Source organism: Anarhichas minor, unplaced genomic scaffold, assembly GCF_050575085.1.
Source record: "Anarhichas minor isolate MPS153535 unplaced genomic scaffold, ASM5057508v1 ptg000011l, whole genome shotgun sequence".
In the NCBI taxonomy this organism is placed as follows: Eukaryota; Metazoa; Chordata; class Actinopteri; order Perciformes; family Anarhichadidae; genus Anarhichas; species Anarhichas minor.
The window spans coordinates 16,139,045-16,158,698 of NW_027466457.1; positions in this window are offsets into that span (position 1 = coordinate 16,139,045).

Sequence of the window (19,654 nt, forward strand, 5' to 3'; positions counted from 1 at the left end):
GGGTTCTTATGTAAAGAATGTTTGAGGTACACATACAACTCTAAGTCACTGCAGGCACAAACATTATTTTTCATGCATTGGTCCATTTCGAGAGTTTGGGTTATTTTGGTGTTCTTTCAGACTAGTGGAGAGAAAACATCCAAAATGCACTTTCAGGTGTCACTATTTTCAGATTTGCGGAGTGATTCCCAAAATTCCCTCTGTAAAAACCTTTCACTCTATATGTCAGCAAAATGAACCTGGCTGTATCAATACTCAGATTCCTGTACTAGATGTATGCAATTTAGCACATATTTGATATGATAATGCTTAATTTGCATATTTAAACTTAAACTTACAATTTCAGAAAAGTTGTGATAGAAAAAAACAATTGTCTTAATGTAAGTAACCAACTGAGGACGTTTTCAGAATTTTACCCCATTCACCCGAGGTGTCTTCCCTTAACAGAGGCCTGTCAGCCAATCAGAGAGCAGGATTCTGTTTCTGTAGTTGCTGTGGTATCTTTTCTGTAAAAATGTTGGATGAGTGTGTGAGGATGAGCTGAGTGACAGACTGACTGACAGGAAACAATCACCCGCGAGTCGGTTCAGATGTTCAGCAGCCGTCAGTCAAAACACCGAACTGGTAATTTGAAGCTCGTTCAGCGTCGCAGCAGCAGAATTGAAGAGGGATTCTTCTTCCTGTCTCACTTTTATAACTTTTATCACAGGAGAGTTGCAGCCTTTAATGGTAATGTGTCAGCTGGTGGAGGCTGACTCTGGTGCAGAACAAAGTTGTCACTCATCTGGTTATAGCGATGTGCTTTCATACGCTGTGAAAAGACATTACTGCTCCACTGCTCCTATTAGTCGTCACGGCAAAATCTCACCTCAGTGAGTCCGTGACTTTTCGGACTTTTCGTTCTACTCCAGTGTTATTTCCATGGATTATATTCTCTGATCTAGTCTGTATTACTCACCACCTGTAACGACGCTGAAGCCTCTGCAAAGTGAGTTCAACTGTATCAGAACAAAAAATAAAATAAAAGGAAACATTGCAATTTACAAAATGTTTTGTGAGTGAATATAGAACTTTTGTCATCAAAACAAAAACACTTCAAATGTTTGTTTACTTGATGGACTTGCGTTCCTTCCTCAGGTCAGCTGGCGGCGGGGACCTGCGAGATCGTCAATCTGGACCGAGACAGCAGCCAGCCGAGGAGGACCATCGCCCGACAGACGGCCCGCTGCGCCTGCAGGAAGGGACAGATCGCCGGGACGGCACGAGCCCGACCGGCCTGCGTCGACGGTAAGACGCAGCCTGCTGCCAACAACTAGCCATTCAATTGAATGACTAAATATCTTGTTTTGTGCATGTACGACACAATGTCTCACGGCTGGTTTGGGTTAAAATTGTTACTTTGTCATCGTTGGGAAACAATGTTGACTGTCGGTTGGAAACAGGCGGCAGCCTTTAGATCTTAAAAGTGAATGTGGAAGTTGCTTAAACCTGCATTCTTTCTAATGACCATCAGGGGTCGACTCTTTAAAAAATTACATCTCTTTAAAGCTGTTTTCTCTAAATGAGTTAATTCTCAGACTCTGATCCAGAAATCTCCACTTCAGCAGCTCTTACATACACCAAAACGTTCCACTTTCATTCCTCTCTATGTATATTCTGAAGGTTTTTACAGGGGTTTGTTCATAAAGCCTTCATTGCCTGATTTATACAACGTTTTGTCCCTTAAAACATGGAGAAAACATATTTTTTTGAATGGCTGAGGGCGATATTTTCTGATTATGGAGTGATAGGAAGATATATCCAACATTGCCTGTATAAAAACCTTTCTACTTGCAATGCAAAAATAATTTGCAATAATTGTCCAAATTAATTAAGTTTCATGACGATATTAAATTCTAATTTTTCATTATTATTTCCCTGTCGTGAGTCCCCTTAAGTGTTTGGTGTGTGTTTCGGAGGAAATTAAGAATTGATTGAGTGTATTTTCAGAGATTTTAGTGAGTTAAGATATTGCAAGTCAGCAGAATCTTCTCTTGAGGCTAAACTTTTGTCATGAAGGAAACTTACACACAGATATCTGCAGCTTCCCTCTAAATCCCCCAAATCTCTTCATCTGGACCGCAAGGTTCAGAAAGTCAAAGCCCAGAGTTGCATTGCATTTCATCAGCGGCTGTCTCCTCCTCTCTCTTTCTGTTTCTGTGACCGCCATCTGGAGACAACGACAACAGCTGGAGGGACTCGTTCTGCTCTGCGGGGATCTTTACAGGCTCTCACGGTGATTTCCAGAGACTGTGGGACAGTTGTTTAGCTGAACCTCTGCAGTCTCTCCTGCTGCTTTCTCCTCCTATTAAGCTCCAGTCGAAAAAGAACTTCACATGTTTTCTCCCTCAGATTTGTCCTCAGATGATAGATTTTCTTCGCATCAGCATCGATTTCCTTTAGGACTATTACAGTGAGGACAAACCGTCTTAAAAATATAATTTTCAAGATTCGACAAGATTTAACGAAGATTCTTTTCACCGAATCAGCAGAAAAATACTTTATCTTGTTAAATGAACCGCTCTTGGTTCTGTCCAAACTTTTCTGTCAGCCTACAGGATGGATACAGCTTTGGGTTACAACATGTTGTCAAACAGCTTTGGAGACGGTGGAAGGTGGATTCTTATGCCCCAGTGCCAGCCGACGCTGGAGGGATTAGGTTTTAGGGCCGTCCTTCCTTCTGGTCCTTTCTCATGTATCTCATGAATGCCAGGAAGGTTGTTTTGTATTTAAACTGGGCACAAACGTCCGCCTGGACTGAATGACGAATGGGTTCACTGGTGAAGGTTACCGTGACCTCACATCCGTCACATTCTCAGGAACACTTTGAGGAAATGTCTTCAAATTTGGCACATATGTCTACTTGCACTCAAACGTCCACTTGACTAACAATAGCGTGAACAAACTAACCGATCAAGGAAGCTTGGTAGTTCAGCAATGTAAAATGACAGTTTTTTTCATTGGAGTCTGGTGGCTTTGGGGAGACCATAGATGGATTACTGTATAGTTGTCTCACCGTAAGGTAAACTGGCAAAAATAGTCTAAATATAGTGTACATTTTAAATGATATTGACTGTTGTACACGGCAGTACATTGCTTGGTACTCCTGTCTGCTTCTCCAAACTGGGAGCGTGCCGACCGCCACCTTCTGTAGATAACACACTGACTATGTACCTCAAACAACCCCACTTCAAAACATCCAAACTATCCCTTTAACTGTTTAAAACACGTTAAACCGTTTATATTCATATTATTTATCGATGGATCTGCTGAGACACCGTGTGTGCCTGTAGCTCGTCAAGATGTTGGGGACAGATGTTGGAGCTGAACTGGTTAAAGTTTGTGCCGTCGGTGATCAGAGGTGTTTGAACGTGCTCTGCTGCTCCGGGAGGATATTTTCAGACTCAAAGCTGCTGATCGCTGCAACCTGTTTTCAGAGCTCAGCGACTCATCAGCAGCTTCCTGTTTTTTCCTCTGTTTATTTCTCAAAAAAAAAAACCTCTCAGTGACTTCCTCATCGCTATGGATGACCAGGAGCCAAGAGACGTTAGACGGTAAACTCTGGAGCTGGTTGACAGAAACAAAACTTTAACTTTCAACAGCCGAGGAGCGGATTCCCCCCCCCCCCCCCCCCCCCCTTTGGAGGAAGAAAAATGTTCAAGCAAATCATTGTAACTGTCCAGCAGGAAGACTTGTACTTCTGTGCAAACTTTACCTGAGTCTCTCTGTGACCTTTACAGAGCTGCGTGTTGGTATTTATGTCACTTTGTGTTTTCTGTTGCAATCTCAGGTAGCATGAACTCAAAAGTCTCTTCAGTGTTTTGCGGAGACAAACTAGTGTATTTCAGGTCAAATAAAAACCTTATTCAATCCAAGGGGACACAAGACGAGTCAAAACAGCCAAAACAAAACAACAGTGTCGCCGGATCTGTCAGATGAGATGGAACTTTATTCATCCAGTTGGAAATTGTTGTGCAGCAGTTGCAGTACAAGGAAGGAAAGAGGAAGAATATAAAATACCCAAAAAGGTGCAAGTAGAGAAATATCAATAAACAGAACCAAACATATAAAGAAGGTTAAGGATCATTAGCATCATGTACACAGTGTAGGAAGAAGTATTCAGAACAGGCAATATCACAAACAGGCCACTCACCATAATTACCGTACGACTTATCGTACGATGTATGGACATGACCTCATTCATTTTTACATTTTCCACTTATTGTACGATATATATGGACCTTACCTTGATCATTTTTGCTGACCTCGTTGTTTTTTTTAGTTTTAACATTTTAGCCAACATGATGCCAGAATAAACAGCAGATTGTTCCCCACCGTTATAAGACTTGGACATTGCGCAGACGTTGCACATGTTTGCTAACAGAGCCTGAGAGTGCGTTATCATGCCATTGTATTATCATATAACATAAAATAATCTTCAAATGACAATAATATCATTTGTCGCAATTATTGCTGGGACAGAATGTTGTCCAACACAAGTAGTTATTGTTATTACAAGTGAAAGTCACAAAATACATCTTTCGGCTAAATGTATTAATTGCTTCAAATTTGGAACAGTGTAACATGTTTATTAATGCATTACAGCTTCATTTGTACTTCACACCCCCCTTTATTTAATTATTTTCATTTTTATTTTCTTGTATTCTATTTTAATTATACTTTGTAGATATGTGTAGTATATTTATATCAGTATTTTCAAGATGTACATCACCTCTGTGATGAAGTTTTTGCCTCTTTAAAACAATTTTAAAAAATTGACAAACCAGCTTTTGAGATATTTCTGCAGTGCGGGAGTTTCAGAAAGTCTTGAATAAAACTCAGACCTCAGCAGCCGCTTCGCTTGGATCTCCGTGACCTTTCAGCTGCACATTGTTGGTATTTCTGTCAGTTTGTTTCTGAGGTTTGTGTCGCTCGCTTTGCTTTCTGTTGTTTTGCTGCTGAAACGCACCAGAAGCAGCTCCGACCGATCAGACTGCAGTCGCTGACTTTAGTCTGAGTCCTGGTTCCTGTGTGGAGGGATATTCCCAGCATGCATCACAGGTAGTCACACTGAGCGGAGTAATGATCCAGAAGAAACAAACATGTTTGCAGCTATAGAAGCGTCATCAGGGTGGAAAAAACAATGTTGTTGACTCTGGTTTACAAAGTCTCTAAGCTGGACCTGAATCCTGAGAAATGACCACAGATGCTTCTTGTTCACCTCCTCTGAGCAGTGCAATGAAAAGATGTCGGAAAAGAACCTGCTGCTGTTTAGTTTTAGACATTAATGGAATCAGATTGACAGCAATGAATAAAAGAAAAGGGCCTCAAAGCTCAGAGCTTGTGTAGTGAAACAAACAAACAACACGAGACATGTTGTGTTTCTCATCAGGTGGAGACGAACTGAAAAGGACAGAGAGACGGTGGTGTGTTCAGGGACAGAAGAGAGAAAAAGAAAATATGTTGGAAATGTGAAAGCGTGAAAGAATATTGCGGAGGCAGAAAATATCTTTTCACCAAAATAGAAAAATAGTTTTTTTCCTCTCGTATTTATGACTTCATAATTATTATATTCATCATTAAGCGTGATGTAACTTAGCATATTTCATTATCATATGTGTCACATAATTACATTAACTTTTATTTTGTGATAATGAAATCTGAACTATTTAGGAATTATGAGGAAATGATGCCGTGAAGAGCTCATATTTATGACCTCGTTATCTTTTAATCAGGACGTGTTTGTCTTGTAATTATGACATCATTATTGCGTCTTTGTGATTGTGAGATGCGTATCTAACGAGACCTTTATCTCATTCATTTAAGATACATATCCTCCTATGAAAGCTGTATTTTAATGATTAAGTCTGAATGTCATAATTAAGAGAAAACATCATTTTTTACAATGCGGTATACTTCTGCCGATACTGCAGTAAAATGACTGCAGTAGAGCAGACTCTAGGGAGAGGACAAAGAGGACAAGCAACAAGTAGAGTTGATTAAAAGGACGGAAGGTGAAATAAAAGCAGGAAAAAGGAGAATAAAAAGGATGATTTTGTGTCTGTTCTTAAAAACAGGAATAATGGTTTCTGTAGCGACTTCCTGTTCAGACTAACACAGTTTTTATTTCCTTCCATCTGTTTGTCCTTCGCCTCTTTTCGTTGGTTCCTCTCGGGGGAGCGAAGCAGCGACCCTCTTCCTGGACGCCGTCTTTGATGAATGAAGCGATTACAAAATGGCCGCCTCTCTTTTCGGATAAATGAACAGTGCTGAGCGGCGGCGGCGGATTGATCTGCGCTGCGGTCGCTCATTAATCAGCGCAGTGATGCAGCGCTCGCAGGTGTTCAGGTGTTCACTGATACCTGAGATTAATCCACTGCGTCTCCACGACACAACGCTTGTTACCGGGAAAGTTTCTCACTCACTTCTACACTCAACACCTGCTTCTGCACTTTTCTTTTTATGGATCCACAAACAAAGGAAGCGTTTCCTGAATGTAATAATAACAATAGTATATAATATAATATAACAAAGCCTACCGTTCAAATATTGTGGAATCAGCTTTTGACTGTAGATGTCTTTCTTCCCTCCTTCAGTGAGAACCATGTTAGTCACATTTGAAACAGTTTTGTCTCCAGAAGAAGAAGATTTAAACTTCCATTTCCTTAAAGTTCCCACGAAGACTGAAACATATGCTTAGAAATGTTGTTGCCATGGTAATCAACGTCCAAATCAGAGTATATTGTTGTTTTCCTTTTGTTTGTTCTTTAATTTTATTCAATAACCCAAAAAAGCCCATGAAATAAGAAATGCTAATCGGACAGGGATTGTGAATTATTCTCAGACAATGCTGTTTGTTGTATGTAGTGCGCGTGTGTGCGTGTGCGTGTGTGTGCGTGTGTGTGTGTGTGTGTGTGTGTGTGTACTTCAATGCGGTGGAGGAGATCAATAGACACAGTCTGAACACAACCAGGTCTCTTCTTTCATAAGTTGAAACAGCCACAGTCTCTTTATTTATTCATTTGTTTATATCCTAGATATCACCAAATTCATTTTTTATGGCTATTGCTGTTGTTTGATGTGATTGTTTCGCAATTTCATTTTCATTTTGATAAAAAGGAAAATCCTTGAAGTTAGAATGTTTGTCCTCATCTCTCATGAAGACAATAATAGCAAAGTCGTTCCGTTGTTTAAATGGAGTACCGGAGACGAAGCCTGGTGGCCTTTTTAATTCATCCGGCCGATGACTTAAAAAGAGTCGGGTCGGGGTGAACAACTAAAATTAAATAATCCACAGGCGTGCAACAGGATGCTTAGATGCTTGGATAAACTGGATTTTGAATTAGTTTCCAGTTCACAAAACCTCCAGTGAGCCTCGATCTTTATTGAACTCTAAATATTGAGTTATTGTCTGATTGAAGAGGTTTGAACTGAGATTAGTTGAGCTGATAGTCCAGTAGAGATAACTCCAGACTAACCTTCTGCTTCTATGCTGAAGTTTGAAGAAGAGCTTTGATGAAGCAACACGTTGTCTGTTAATTACAGCTTGTTCTAGGCTGCTTTTATTGTGAAACTCTTGACACTGAAACAGGAAGCTGTTTCTGTTTAAATCCAAGCTTCCAGGTTGAATTTCTTCTCTTCTGTTGCTCAGAGGATCTTTGTCTCTTTCCGTTGTGAGTCTGGTTGAACCATTACAGCGTTTTGTTCTCCATGTACTAAACTAAATAACATCTATTAGTAAAGACAACTTTCTACAAGATAAAAGCACGAAAGACCATTTAGACATATGAGTAGTTCTCTCAGACATCTGACTGGACACAGTCAAACTTTTGTACCTGCGATTTATATCAACAGTCACTGATTTTGTGACGGTGACCTTAGATATTAAATACATTTGTATCAGATCCTCTGTGTGCCTTGATACGTTCCCCCTGAACGCTTCCAGCTGATTTCAGGAAACAGCAGCATTTACAGCCTCACAGTGGGCCGTCTGATAAGACGCCGCTGAGGTAATGGCGTTGTGGAGAGAGGCGCTGTAGTGCTCACTCAGCGGTGGCGTCCTGGGACACTAGAGGAAAGAGATGAATAAACAAACGGGGCGGCCGCTGTCGGCCCCCGTCCTCGTCCTCAGCAGGAAGACGGAGGAGCTGTGATTACACGTCGTTGCTCTCAGGAACAGACGGGGTGCTGGCGTTTCCCGCCGCTCTGCTCTCCGACACCTTTCGGTGAGTTTCAAGGCGGGAAAATCTGAGCGCACTCAGTGCTGCACCACAGGGAGGCAGGAGGGGACATGTGTCCATAAGAGACAAGCCTGAGCAGGACGACACGGAGCAGGAGGGACACTCGAGTTTGTGATTTTGGCCGTCGTCATCTTGGATTTTGGCCAGTAGAGAGAACGCAAGTTTAAGGCACTTCCGCATTGGCTTAGCCGGAGGTCGCCACCTTGACAAGAGGTGGCGGACTCTGTGTTTGTATCAATGATGCCTGGTGCTTTATGGATAATGTTTCCCAAGAGGGACAAGAAAAAGACAGCTAAGAAAGTCCAGTTACCTTCATGTTAAGCCTCTTTCCCACTGGACAAAAAACCCACTAACAACCTCTAAAATCTGGCTCTTGTCTTTACTGGGAAAAGGTGACAAATGACTCTAGAGTAGTCAAAAGTATTGATCAGCTCCAACTCCAATCAGCAGTGATGGTAACATGACAACCGGGTGGACACGCTTATTTATTGCTCCTTTGAGAGCTCAGTGTTATGTGACGTAGTGAGTAAAACAGGGATTTGGACAATTATTATAATTTATTAATGTACAAATCATACAACTAATATGTTCTCCTCAAAGCCAGCAGACAACAGCAACAAAATAAAACTCTTATCGATGTACTAAACGTACAGACATGAAACTGATATCCATCTTATCTGGCTCTGGATTTACCTAAATGTTGGAATATCCCTTCAACACGACCTTTATGTCATTTGTAATTTAGAATGTTAAGATTCTAAAAATGACCCTAACATAAAAGAAGCCGTTGAAGAATTTCCTGACCCTGGAGGATCTCTCTCTCCATCATGATAAAGGTTTGAGCAATGTGAGAATTTAATTAAGTATCACGGATGAGAGGAGCTGCTGCTGTTCAGTAGGAAATTGGTTTGATAATTGGGGGCTAACGGGCTATCACAATCACACCACTGCTCCGCTGCTCCAAAGGGAGAACTGATTACCTGGTTATGTATTACAGGCCTGTACAGACTCTCATTTTCTTCATCTTTCCCCGGGCTCGCTGAGGCTAATTTAGTGCCGGGAATGAAAGCTAGTCTGGTTGGGTCATCAAACAGAAGGAAATCCCTCAGAGTGAAGAGTTGATTTTCAAATGAGAGAGCGAGGTCGAGACGCAGGATCATCTGACGCTGATGGACGGACTGTGTGTGTGTGTGTGTGTGTGTGTGTGTGTGGCTTTCCACAGATGTTGTTTTATGTCATGTGTTATGAACATAAAGCGGGTTAAAGTCATAACCTTTCGCTCCAGTCTATGACTAAGCTCTTAGTGTGTGAGTGTCTTGTATATTTTGAGATTTACTTCACTAATACCTGTTGAATGGCGTATTTATGCGTTATGTGTTGCGTCGCGTTGCGTTACGTCGCGTTGTATTTTTTTACAACTATTAACTTTTGAATTCAATCTGTTTTGCACAATGGTCAACTAAACAAGCTCATCTTTATGAGTTACTGTGAGTTCCATAATTCTTTAAATATTATATATATTATGAATATATACATGTTAGGTATTTGAGAGACATTTGATTATAATGTCAATTATGATAATCTAATGAGAAGACCGATCTCAGTAGCTTCATTAATCACATGCATTTGTTTCAAGAAATGTTTCTCTGATTCATGTTGTTCTGTTTGAAGCTTCCTTCATAATGAGGAACATCCCTTTATGTTCTCCATTGTGTATCATTGTGTATCGATTTCCCCTCTGGGACCAGCGGCCATCTTTAATGAGATGCACATACTGTTAATTTGTTCCATATTCTGCAGAATAAAGTGGTTGCATATTCTTAATTTTATTGTGTGTCATACGTTAGAGTCACAACATATGACTAACTGATGCTGGTCTGATGAAGAGACGATATCAGGTTGCATTATGGGAACTAAAAGAACTAAAAGTGAGGTGATCTCAGCCTCTTACCCCACTGAACATCCTGTGATTCTGGTTATTTCTTGTTTCCTGCTCAATTAAAGCGCTCAAACACGCTCCTCCTCCTCTTCCTCCTCTTCATCACCCCCTCCCCTCTCTCAGTGGGCTAATCAGGGAGCCACGATATGCAAATGCAGTTGTGAGAATGTCCTATTTCTTTATAAATAGCCGAGTGTGATGAAGAGGAGGTGTGTACAGTAAACAGAATCAGTCCTCTGATGTTGGACTGAGTTTTGTTTGGTTCTCTGTGTTTGCTCTTCTCCATTTCATTTGGAGATTTAAAGAATAAAGATGGAATATTTTGAACAAAAATATTGTAATTTTAAGAAAAGTGTCATAATCTAATGAGAATCAAAATTTGATAGCGGAGAAAGAAGTCAGGATTTGCAAGAAAAGGTTCTTACGTTAGAACAAAGATTAAAAAGGTTATAAATTGAGAATAGTCATGATATTAAAAAAAGTACGTTAAGTGATGTATTGTTGTATAAATGACTTATAATATAAAATAATATTTTTAGCATAAAAGCATACTTTAAAATATAATGTAGATGATGTACTTTCAAAAGAAAGTAGTTGTAACATTTCAAGTTGTATACAAGAAAAGTACTTTTGCTGTACTTTTATAAGAATATACTGTATTATGGAATAGAATGAAAACATTCCTCTCACCAAGTATTACAACCTTTATCTAATGTATTCCCAAAATATTTAATTTGATTTTCTTTGTGATACTTTCTTTCTCCTCCCTGAAGTGAATCATCATGTGTGTGTAGATGACCTCACATCCCACAGGAACACAAATGACTTGTTTATATACTTACAAATATCCAAGACTGTTACATAAATCTGTGGATTTAAAAGACAGTAATTGAGAATGAAACATGATGATGAAACAAATGAACTCACCCGTCTCTCCTCCTCCTCCTCAGTTCGTATCGTGTGGACCCGACAGTGGTGCGAGATGTCGCCGTGTCTGGACGACGAAGGTTGCGATCTCCTGGTCAATCAGTCGGGCTGGACCTGCACGCAACCGGGAGGCCGAGTCAAGACCACCACGGTGAGAATGCGTGACGATCTCCTGTATACATCACATCACATTGAGAAAGTAATGCGACCATTTCAGACCTTGACGTCGCCTGTTTATGTGGCAGTACATCATGAGATGGAACCTATTTTGGTTTGAATATTCAAGCAATAGTTGACGACAGGTCGATTATATCACAGCCATGTTTTTTCATCACAGGGTAGCGTCTCTTTGGTTTCATTATTTGACCCTATCCATCATTTGTTTGTTGCCATCTATTGTGCAACCAGTGAGAAAATGTCCAGCGTCAGTCAGATGACTATGATATCTGGTTGTTATCAAAGGTTTGCCTCTATTTGAGAGGTGGAGGTGTGTCGCTCGGCGCGGTGAGGACGATGTTGCTCCTCTTTCTGCAGTCTCTGAGTTTTGGTTGCCAACAGTTCTGAAGAGGAGTTTCACACGTGTGGCCACTTACGGTCAAAGTGTCTCTGGTGTCGGGATCAGATGTGGTTTCTGAATGCTGGTGCTGGAGGCAGCGGTTTGCGTGTTTCTGCTGCCATCGTGCTTGTTTACACGTCCTGGTCAACTTTGTCAAACACACATCTTTTACTATCGTATTCTCAGGCGCGTAGTGATACTAAAAGGGCAAAAATTATTTGCAGTAGTATGTGGAGAATATATAACGGCTGTGGACCAATCAGATTGCTCGATTTGAGCGACCCATTTTATAACAGCGCCTTAAAAATACTGTTTATAAAAATGTAAAATAACTCATACTTTCAATCGATCCCTCTTAGTGTGAGTGGATAAACAGATTGCTAGGAAAAGAAGGAAAATGGAAGCTCTCTTTACAACCACTAAAAATAAAGCAAGCAGGCAAAGAAGCTGCGACTCTCTTCATCTCTCTCCACTGTGTTTCAGTGCCAAGCAGCAGCTACACAACTAACAGCGCTGTCCAGTATTCTTTACAAAAAAGCGATATGTGTGTCGGACAACTTTTTAGTTGTTTTTGCTATTGTTCTATAGATAAATAAAGAGTGGCAGAGGGGGATCTATGAGAAAAAAGTACTTCTACCCCGGGCTGTTCTTTGTATATCTCACTAAATCAGTTAGTGTGTAGTCCACATCACCCCGAACCAGGAAGTAAGACCTCAAAAACCCAGACGGGGCGTTGAGGTTGATGAGTCAAATGACAATCGGCATTTCACTCAGGACACCGTTCGTGATGCGTGTGAAGCAAAAAGACAATGTTGATTTATTTGTCACTTAACTTCAGGAATTAGTTTAACACCATTTATTTTAACCCAAAAACATGATCTTTTCCCGAACCTAACCAAGTAGTTTCCTGTACAAATTAGGTTTATTTAAAAAAAGACTGTTTGCAGGCCTTCTGTAGGAAGACACACAAACAACAAGGGGTAACTTCTTCGTAGGTGTCATGAGAGCCGTTGAATGAGGATGAGTTGACTAACCACCGCTGCTATCAGGGTTCTCCTGGTAGAATATGAAGGTTTACAGGATAAAGATTAGTCCAGGGTTTCTGAAATCTTCATAGACTGTTCATATTCACATACCAGGATGCTCCAAAGTCGTCAGAGTCCTTCCTCCCGCTGTGTGTTTAGTTCCAATCAAAGATCATAAGAGCTTCTACTAACATAATAAAACACGTCCTCTAACGAGGACGCCGCTAGCTGTTATTAAAATGACCGCCAGTTTGTGTGTGTTGATTGAATAATTGTTACCCACGAGCACCCTCTTCTCCGTCTGTCACTCTTCACAGCGGCCGATTGAAGTGGAGTAGTTTTCAAAAGCCTCTTCATCACCGCACCATCCAAACCTCATTCAAGAGCAGCTGATTTTTGAAGACGCAGCCCCTCATCTTCTCTCAGTTCTCTGTTTGTCCATAAAGGCTGATTGTCTGATTAACTGTCTATTGAAAACCTTCAGGTGGCTTCAGTTGTGAGAGTTCTGCAGCAGCATCTGTTCACGTGCACGCTGATCAAAAGCTCACCTGTAAACCGAGCCTTTTATTCTTTACTTCAGCGTCACAGTTCATCTTTCCGCTTCGAAACAGCGGTTGATAAAACTATTTTCCTCGAGCTTTTAACATTCAAATATTTTTCTGTGCACTTCTCCAGGAGAAATCCTTTTTTGGTGAATCCCCTGAAATCAGGTCTCATATGACATTTGAGGAATCGGATTACAGCAGTAAAGCGGCTGCAACTCGCCATCTGCATGTCAGAGCTAGAGAGCTCACTGTCTCCTCTCTGAGTTCTGGTTGGTTGTGCGGCTCTCTGAATAATGACGTCTGTCAAGCTGCCGACTCCACAAAAAAATACCCTCCCTCCTCTCTGTGCCCCGTCTGAAGAGCTTCTCCTCCGGTGGGGAACTCGTAGCTTTAAATGTGGACGGCAGAGCGAGGAGCTGCTCGCCAGGTCAGATTGTCGGAGCGTCGCCTCTCGGACTCACGAGGAAACACACAGCTGCAACTACAGCTGCACCATTACGGGCAAAACAATATGCATGTTTATTTTCAATATTTAGATAACGATTATTCATTGATTTTAGGGACAAGAAATCATCAATTAAGAGCCTTTCAGGTGTAAATAATCAGCTAAATAACAGTATTATATCATCAATGGATGGGGATTTTCTCTACACACTTGACTGTGATCTCGACACCTGGAAGCAGAGGATGATGGGAGAAGTTGCTTCATCCTCTGAGCTCAATGAACGTCTCTGAAACGCAACAACAACTCTCTCTCATCTTTCGTCTCCATTTGGCAGGAAGATGGCGGCGCGTCGTTGCGTCTGCCGCCTCCGGCTCCAGAAAATCTTTTTTTTTATTTTTTTTATTCAAACAAAAAGGGAGCGCCGCACACCAACAAGCTCCCTCTGCTAATGAAGGACAGCAGATCTGATTGCCTCGCGGTGAGGCAAATTAAATTACAGAGACGTAGCGCTGAGTGGGCGGACCGACGCGAAACTCCACTGTGTTTACACGAGGAGAGCAGCGAGCGTTCATTAAAGCTCAGAAAGCAGGAACAAACGATGTTCAATTGGCCCCGAGGAGGTTCTACAGGCTTACAGGGACCTACAGAAAGTGTAGAGGATTTAATTAGTGGTATATAATGAGTTTGGATGCTGCTCCTTCACTTGGCGAGGCTTTTGGATCATAAAGGTTCTGTGGATCCTTCATGGTCTGATGAAAAGATCTTCTCCCACCTTCCTCTTAAAGGGAAACTCTCTTCACACGGTGGGATTCTGGTAGTAGTCCAAAATGTTCCACAATACGTACCGTGTTTGAATCAGTTGTCTATATACAACTGATTTGAAACATTAGTACCGAACATGTATATGGAAATTCTTTAGGAATAACCTCTTGAGATGTACCATCTGGTTTTGAACGGGGTCCTCAGCGATAATTATACAATACAAGCACAATTCGACAAAACATTTAACAAAGACAAAAATAACTACAAGATAATTGAACATACCAAATATGACAAAAAACTAAAAATATATGAATAAAATATAAAAATATGAAATAACAAATACAAAATCAGGAGGTCATACTCAAACACAGCATGACAATGGATCGTTCTTTCATAGGTGATAGAAAAGCATTAACTTTAGTGAGATCAGTTCATTGTTCCTCAGCATTGTTTTTATCTGATCTCCCAATTCACTATCCGCTCGTAGTGACTATGGTCACTTTATGGTCATGTTTAAGGCGCAGGTAGCACTTGGTTAGGGAAAGACCATCAACTTGGTTTAGTACAGAAGAATTCACACAAAATGTGATTATCAACCGAAACTACAATCGTTCCCTCAGCTGAGCCAAAGTGCTCTTGTTGCCAAGTTCTAACCAAAGACAGGAGTCACGGTACGAAATCCCGATCTGGAGTCAACAGGGATCAAAATCCACCTCAAACTCCAACCAGCAACTCCAGAGCTGTGCACAAGTATAGAGCTTCGTACAGTCGGGGTGTTTTAGTCTACAGTATAGTTTAGTTTGTGAGCTGTAACCTCCAGGTGGAGCAGCTCTCACAGTGGAGGCAGAGAGAAATAACACACTTTCATGTTAGCGTAGCCGTGGAGAAGCTGACGTCTGTTCACCTGAAAACTCACCCGTGTGCTTCAGAGCAGGACTTTAATCCTCAGGAGGATTCTGAAACATCTATCGGCTCCGAGAATATTGAAAAAGGAGTTCATAGCTCGATCTAATATTTAAAAAAGCCGCTGCTGTGGAATATTAATGAGGCGATTTCCAGCTTGCTTTTTTTGCTTTGAGGGTGAAATAAATAGAAACGCCGCTCATTGTTTCTCTTCACCGGCCGTAATTCATCATAAAGCAATTATGTTGGAAACAAGGCCGCCTGCTTTCCAGTTTACTCCAAGCTGCAGTGTTTATCATGGAAACAGCAGATAACACACACACACACACACACACACACACACACACACCTCTGATAACTGAAGGTGGTTGTAGAGCAGTAATGTGATTTAAACTGATGTATAACTAACAACAAGATGAAGCTCATTTCTGCCATTTCTGATTTTATTTCTTCGCAGTATTTGCCGGCTCACTGTAACGTTGGTCCGAGATCATTAGTGGAGCTTCTGCTCCTAAAGTTCAAGACCTTCGACATGCAAAGACAAGATGTGGACTACTAGCAAACTGTCTAAACAGTGCTGGTGCTTGAGGAAGAGATCTGAGGATCCATAAGGGAGGACGATCGGTTGTTTAGGAAGGTGTTGGTTTGGTTTAGGGAAATCATGGACCAATGTTCATAAAGAATATTGTTTATTATTATTATTCCAATGATTTTTGTTTCTTTTTAGATGATGAAGTACATGTTTCTGGGTCGTCATCAAGGCAAACAGATGGAATCCAACAACTTCTGAATTATTTATATTATCTATATTATTTTTTTAATGTTTTTGTTTGTCATGGAGACAATAAGGAATGGAGGAAGTTATGATATTGTGTATGTTACGATCCCTCTTTGGGGCTTCAGGACTTCTGGTATCCTGATCTGAACAATCCATTTTATGTCTTACTTTAACAGAAGAACACATCTCATATTAGGACAGTGTGGTTTTTGACAGCCATATACATCTTTGTGGTTCTGTATCAATGTAGCCTTATCTCTGAACGTTGTATTTCTGTTCTTTTGTTCTGACACGTATTAGTTCATCTTCACACTCTGGTATTTTCCTGACCGTGAAAGTGTCTAAGTGTTTTATTGTTTGGCGCAATGATTGGTGAGACTCTGGGACTCATTAATTCTGTGCATCCCGGCCTCCTAACTGGCGTTTCATGTTTTATCCCCTCATCGCATTCTGCTTCTGGCTGCAGATGTGTGGTGTTCACGTTGTGTCAGCCGGGCTCTGTGAAAAGCAAGTCGCCAGAAAAAATGTTGTCACTGTACGTTTCTGCAAATAGCGGGATGTCGTTGAATATCGAAGTTTTTGAATGAAAAGTCATTTACGATGCCACATGGTGAAATGTATGAAGCGATTGGTTTACGTTTCGAAAAAGGATAAAATAACTTTAGCAATATAGCTAGCGTTAATAAATAGGAACTACACTAAGCAGGCTCTCTTGCATAACATTAAGTAACAAGCGTAAAGACAACGTTTACTTTCGGTTTCACACGGGAAACAAACACCGCTCTTATGGCGTTGTTCAGAGACTAACTGGTGAAAGTAGTGAAGCATTTAGCGGCTAAAGAAACAGATATTTCCCTCAGGAGTTGGTGGAGACCAAAAATGGAGCTAAAAGAGAGAATATTTGACCTACATTCATCAGTGGGCCAACACACAAAGACTCCTAGTGACAAATTAAAAGCCGATAATATGTAAATGTTCACAACTTCTTTCTCAAGTGGCCAAAAACAGAGTTTGGAAAAATGTTCTCATCAACTTTAAAGCTGTTAAACCTGCAATAAATACTGTCTCTTGACAGATTTGGTATCTTCGGACCCTTTGAGATCTTCACTATAATTTAAAAGAAAGTTTTGAGAGTTTGAATCACATGAGTCAGAAGGACGGAGGTGCTTTCAGGTGGGGGTCGAAGAGGTTAAACCTGCACACGGCTGTTCATCTCTTTGAGCTTTTCAGCGGAAAGCGCTGAACATTTCATTCCTAACGTGCGTACATGATCATTACAGGCTGTGGAGCGAGGATGTAATTTGCCGTTGCGGAGGTGTAATCAGGCGTCGCAGCAGAAAGCAGAACTCATTTGTGTCACGCTGCATCGTCTCGCTGGAGGTTTTTTGTGTTTTTTTTCCCACAACATAACCGTCCTTGAACAAAGTGTGTGACTTTACCTGTCTGTATGTTTCCTACGTTGGAGTGTGTTTGTGTGTTGAAGCCTCCTGTCTGGTTGGAACCTGCAGAGGCACTTTGAATTTATTTTTCGGTCACACCGGGAGAAAAAAGACTGAGGAACAAATCACACTCTGCTCAATCAGACAGAAATCCAATTCTCCTTGGAGAGGACAACTATTTACTTTGAATGTGAACACAGGGACTGAATATCCTGTACCTTTCCTTTTTTTAGAACAAGACAGATTGCAGCTGCTTGTTTTCATCTTTCTGCTCAGATAGAAACTCTCACGTTTTACTGAAACCTCTCAACAGTCACTTCACAGTTTGGTATCATTACATATTCGGTTTTCCTGTCACTTTACTTCAGCCCAGTGATGTTCTGAGTCAGCACATTTACTCAAGTACTGTACTTCAAGGTACTTAATACTTCTCTTCCACTACATCTCAGAGGTAAAGATTGTACTTTTTACATGACATGATGATAATGAGACAACATTTGACGTTAACAAGGACCACATATTTTATGATTACTGGAAAGATGAAGTTTCCAAACGTCATGTCACCCGAATGTCTCCTGGAGAAAAATAAACAAACGCGCAACATATTGTGGGATGCTGAGGACCAAACGTTGTTCCTGTTGTGTCCTCCAGAACGAGGATGAAACCTTCCACCAGCAGTGTTTTATCTTGTGTTTAGTGTTCACTTTGGTCTGACTGAGCCGAGTGTATCACAGCAGCCGTGTTACCTCCTCCGCAGGAGCGCTCTGAACACACCTTCACCTCCATGTTTAATCAGCTGTGAGCGGAGCGTTTAGGGGCCGGTCTGAATGTTGATGCTGTTTCCAGAGTGATGTATGAGTTCTCAGTGTAATCCGGCTCGTCCTTGTCTGACTCCTCCGGCTCTTTTAGGATTCCAACTGCAGTCGAACAGGATGGAAATGAATAATTCAGTGTGGGAGCGGCTCAGAGGTGCTGCTTCTTCTTCTTCTTCTTCTTCTGCTTCTTCTTCTTCTTCTTCTTCTTCTGCTTCTTCTTCTTCTTCTGCTTCTTTTTCTGAGTCATCACCTGGAAGCAACTACAGCTGTAGAGCTCAGCCTCCACAGAGGAGCAACAAACGAAGATTCCCAACTTGTCCCCAAAGTTTCATGTTTTTCTTTGGGGTCTTCAGGAGGACATGTCTCCACACCCTATGAGCTGCAGACTCTACTGTATAAATAACAGTTAAAACTACAGTGACCAGCTGTTTTAGGAAATTAGTGAGCCTTTTTTTTTTTTTTTAATTAAACTATATGTTTGTGTTTTTGAAGATTTTCTTCTTCAGGAGGAACCAATGGGCTTGGAGCTTAGAGCCACAGACAGGAAGTCCGGTTTGAGAGGCGGACTAACACTTTGTTGGTTTAGGTATCGTGGGAATTGTTGGCAATAATAAAAATGTAGAAAAATCACCAGCCTTATTGTATAAAAAGATTCATCTTGAGGTTTTCCAGGTGATCACGTTTTCTGAGAAAATGTTGACCCAAAAATAATCTGAATTGTATGTAGCACTCGCCTCCTGAGGCCGTCTGTGGTCCCTGAAACAGTTTTCTATCAAATGGCGTCGAGGAGAGCAGAGCGCCTGAAAAATGAAAGCATATCAGTACAAACAGACTTCGATGGAGGCCGAACTTCATTCCCTCAAGTAAATCCAAACGCAACTCATTTCCTAAAACTGTTGCTTAAAAAAACATTTCCCCTGAAACAAGAAGGAGGATAAATCAAAGCGCTTTGTTTTGCTGTTTTTCATTCGGTCTCCATTGAAGTCTGTTTGCACTGATATGCTTTCTGATACACTCTGCTTTCCTTAACGTCATTGGATAGAAAACGTTTTCTGGGATCCTAGGGTTGTGACTAATATATAGAATTTTGGGTAAACTACTCCTTTAGATACAAAAATAATCTTTTTTCACAAACATGAGGCTAATTTCCAATCTGATTCTTAGAAAAACCTTTGAAAATCTAGTCTGCAAGCATTTGTCACAGTTCTTAAACAAAAACACCTTATTAGGGATTTGTATAC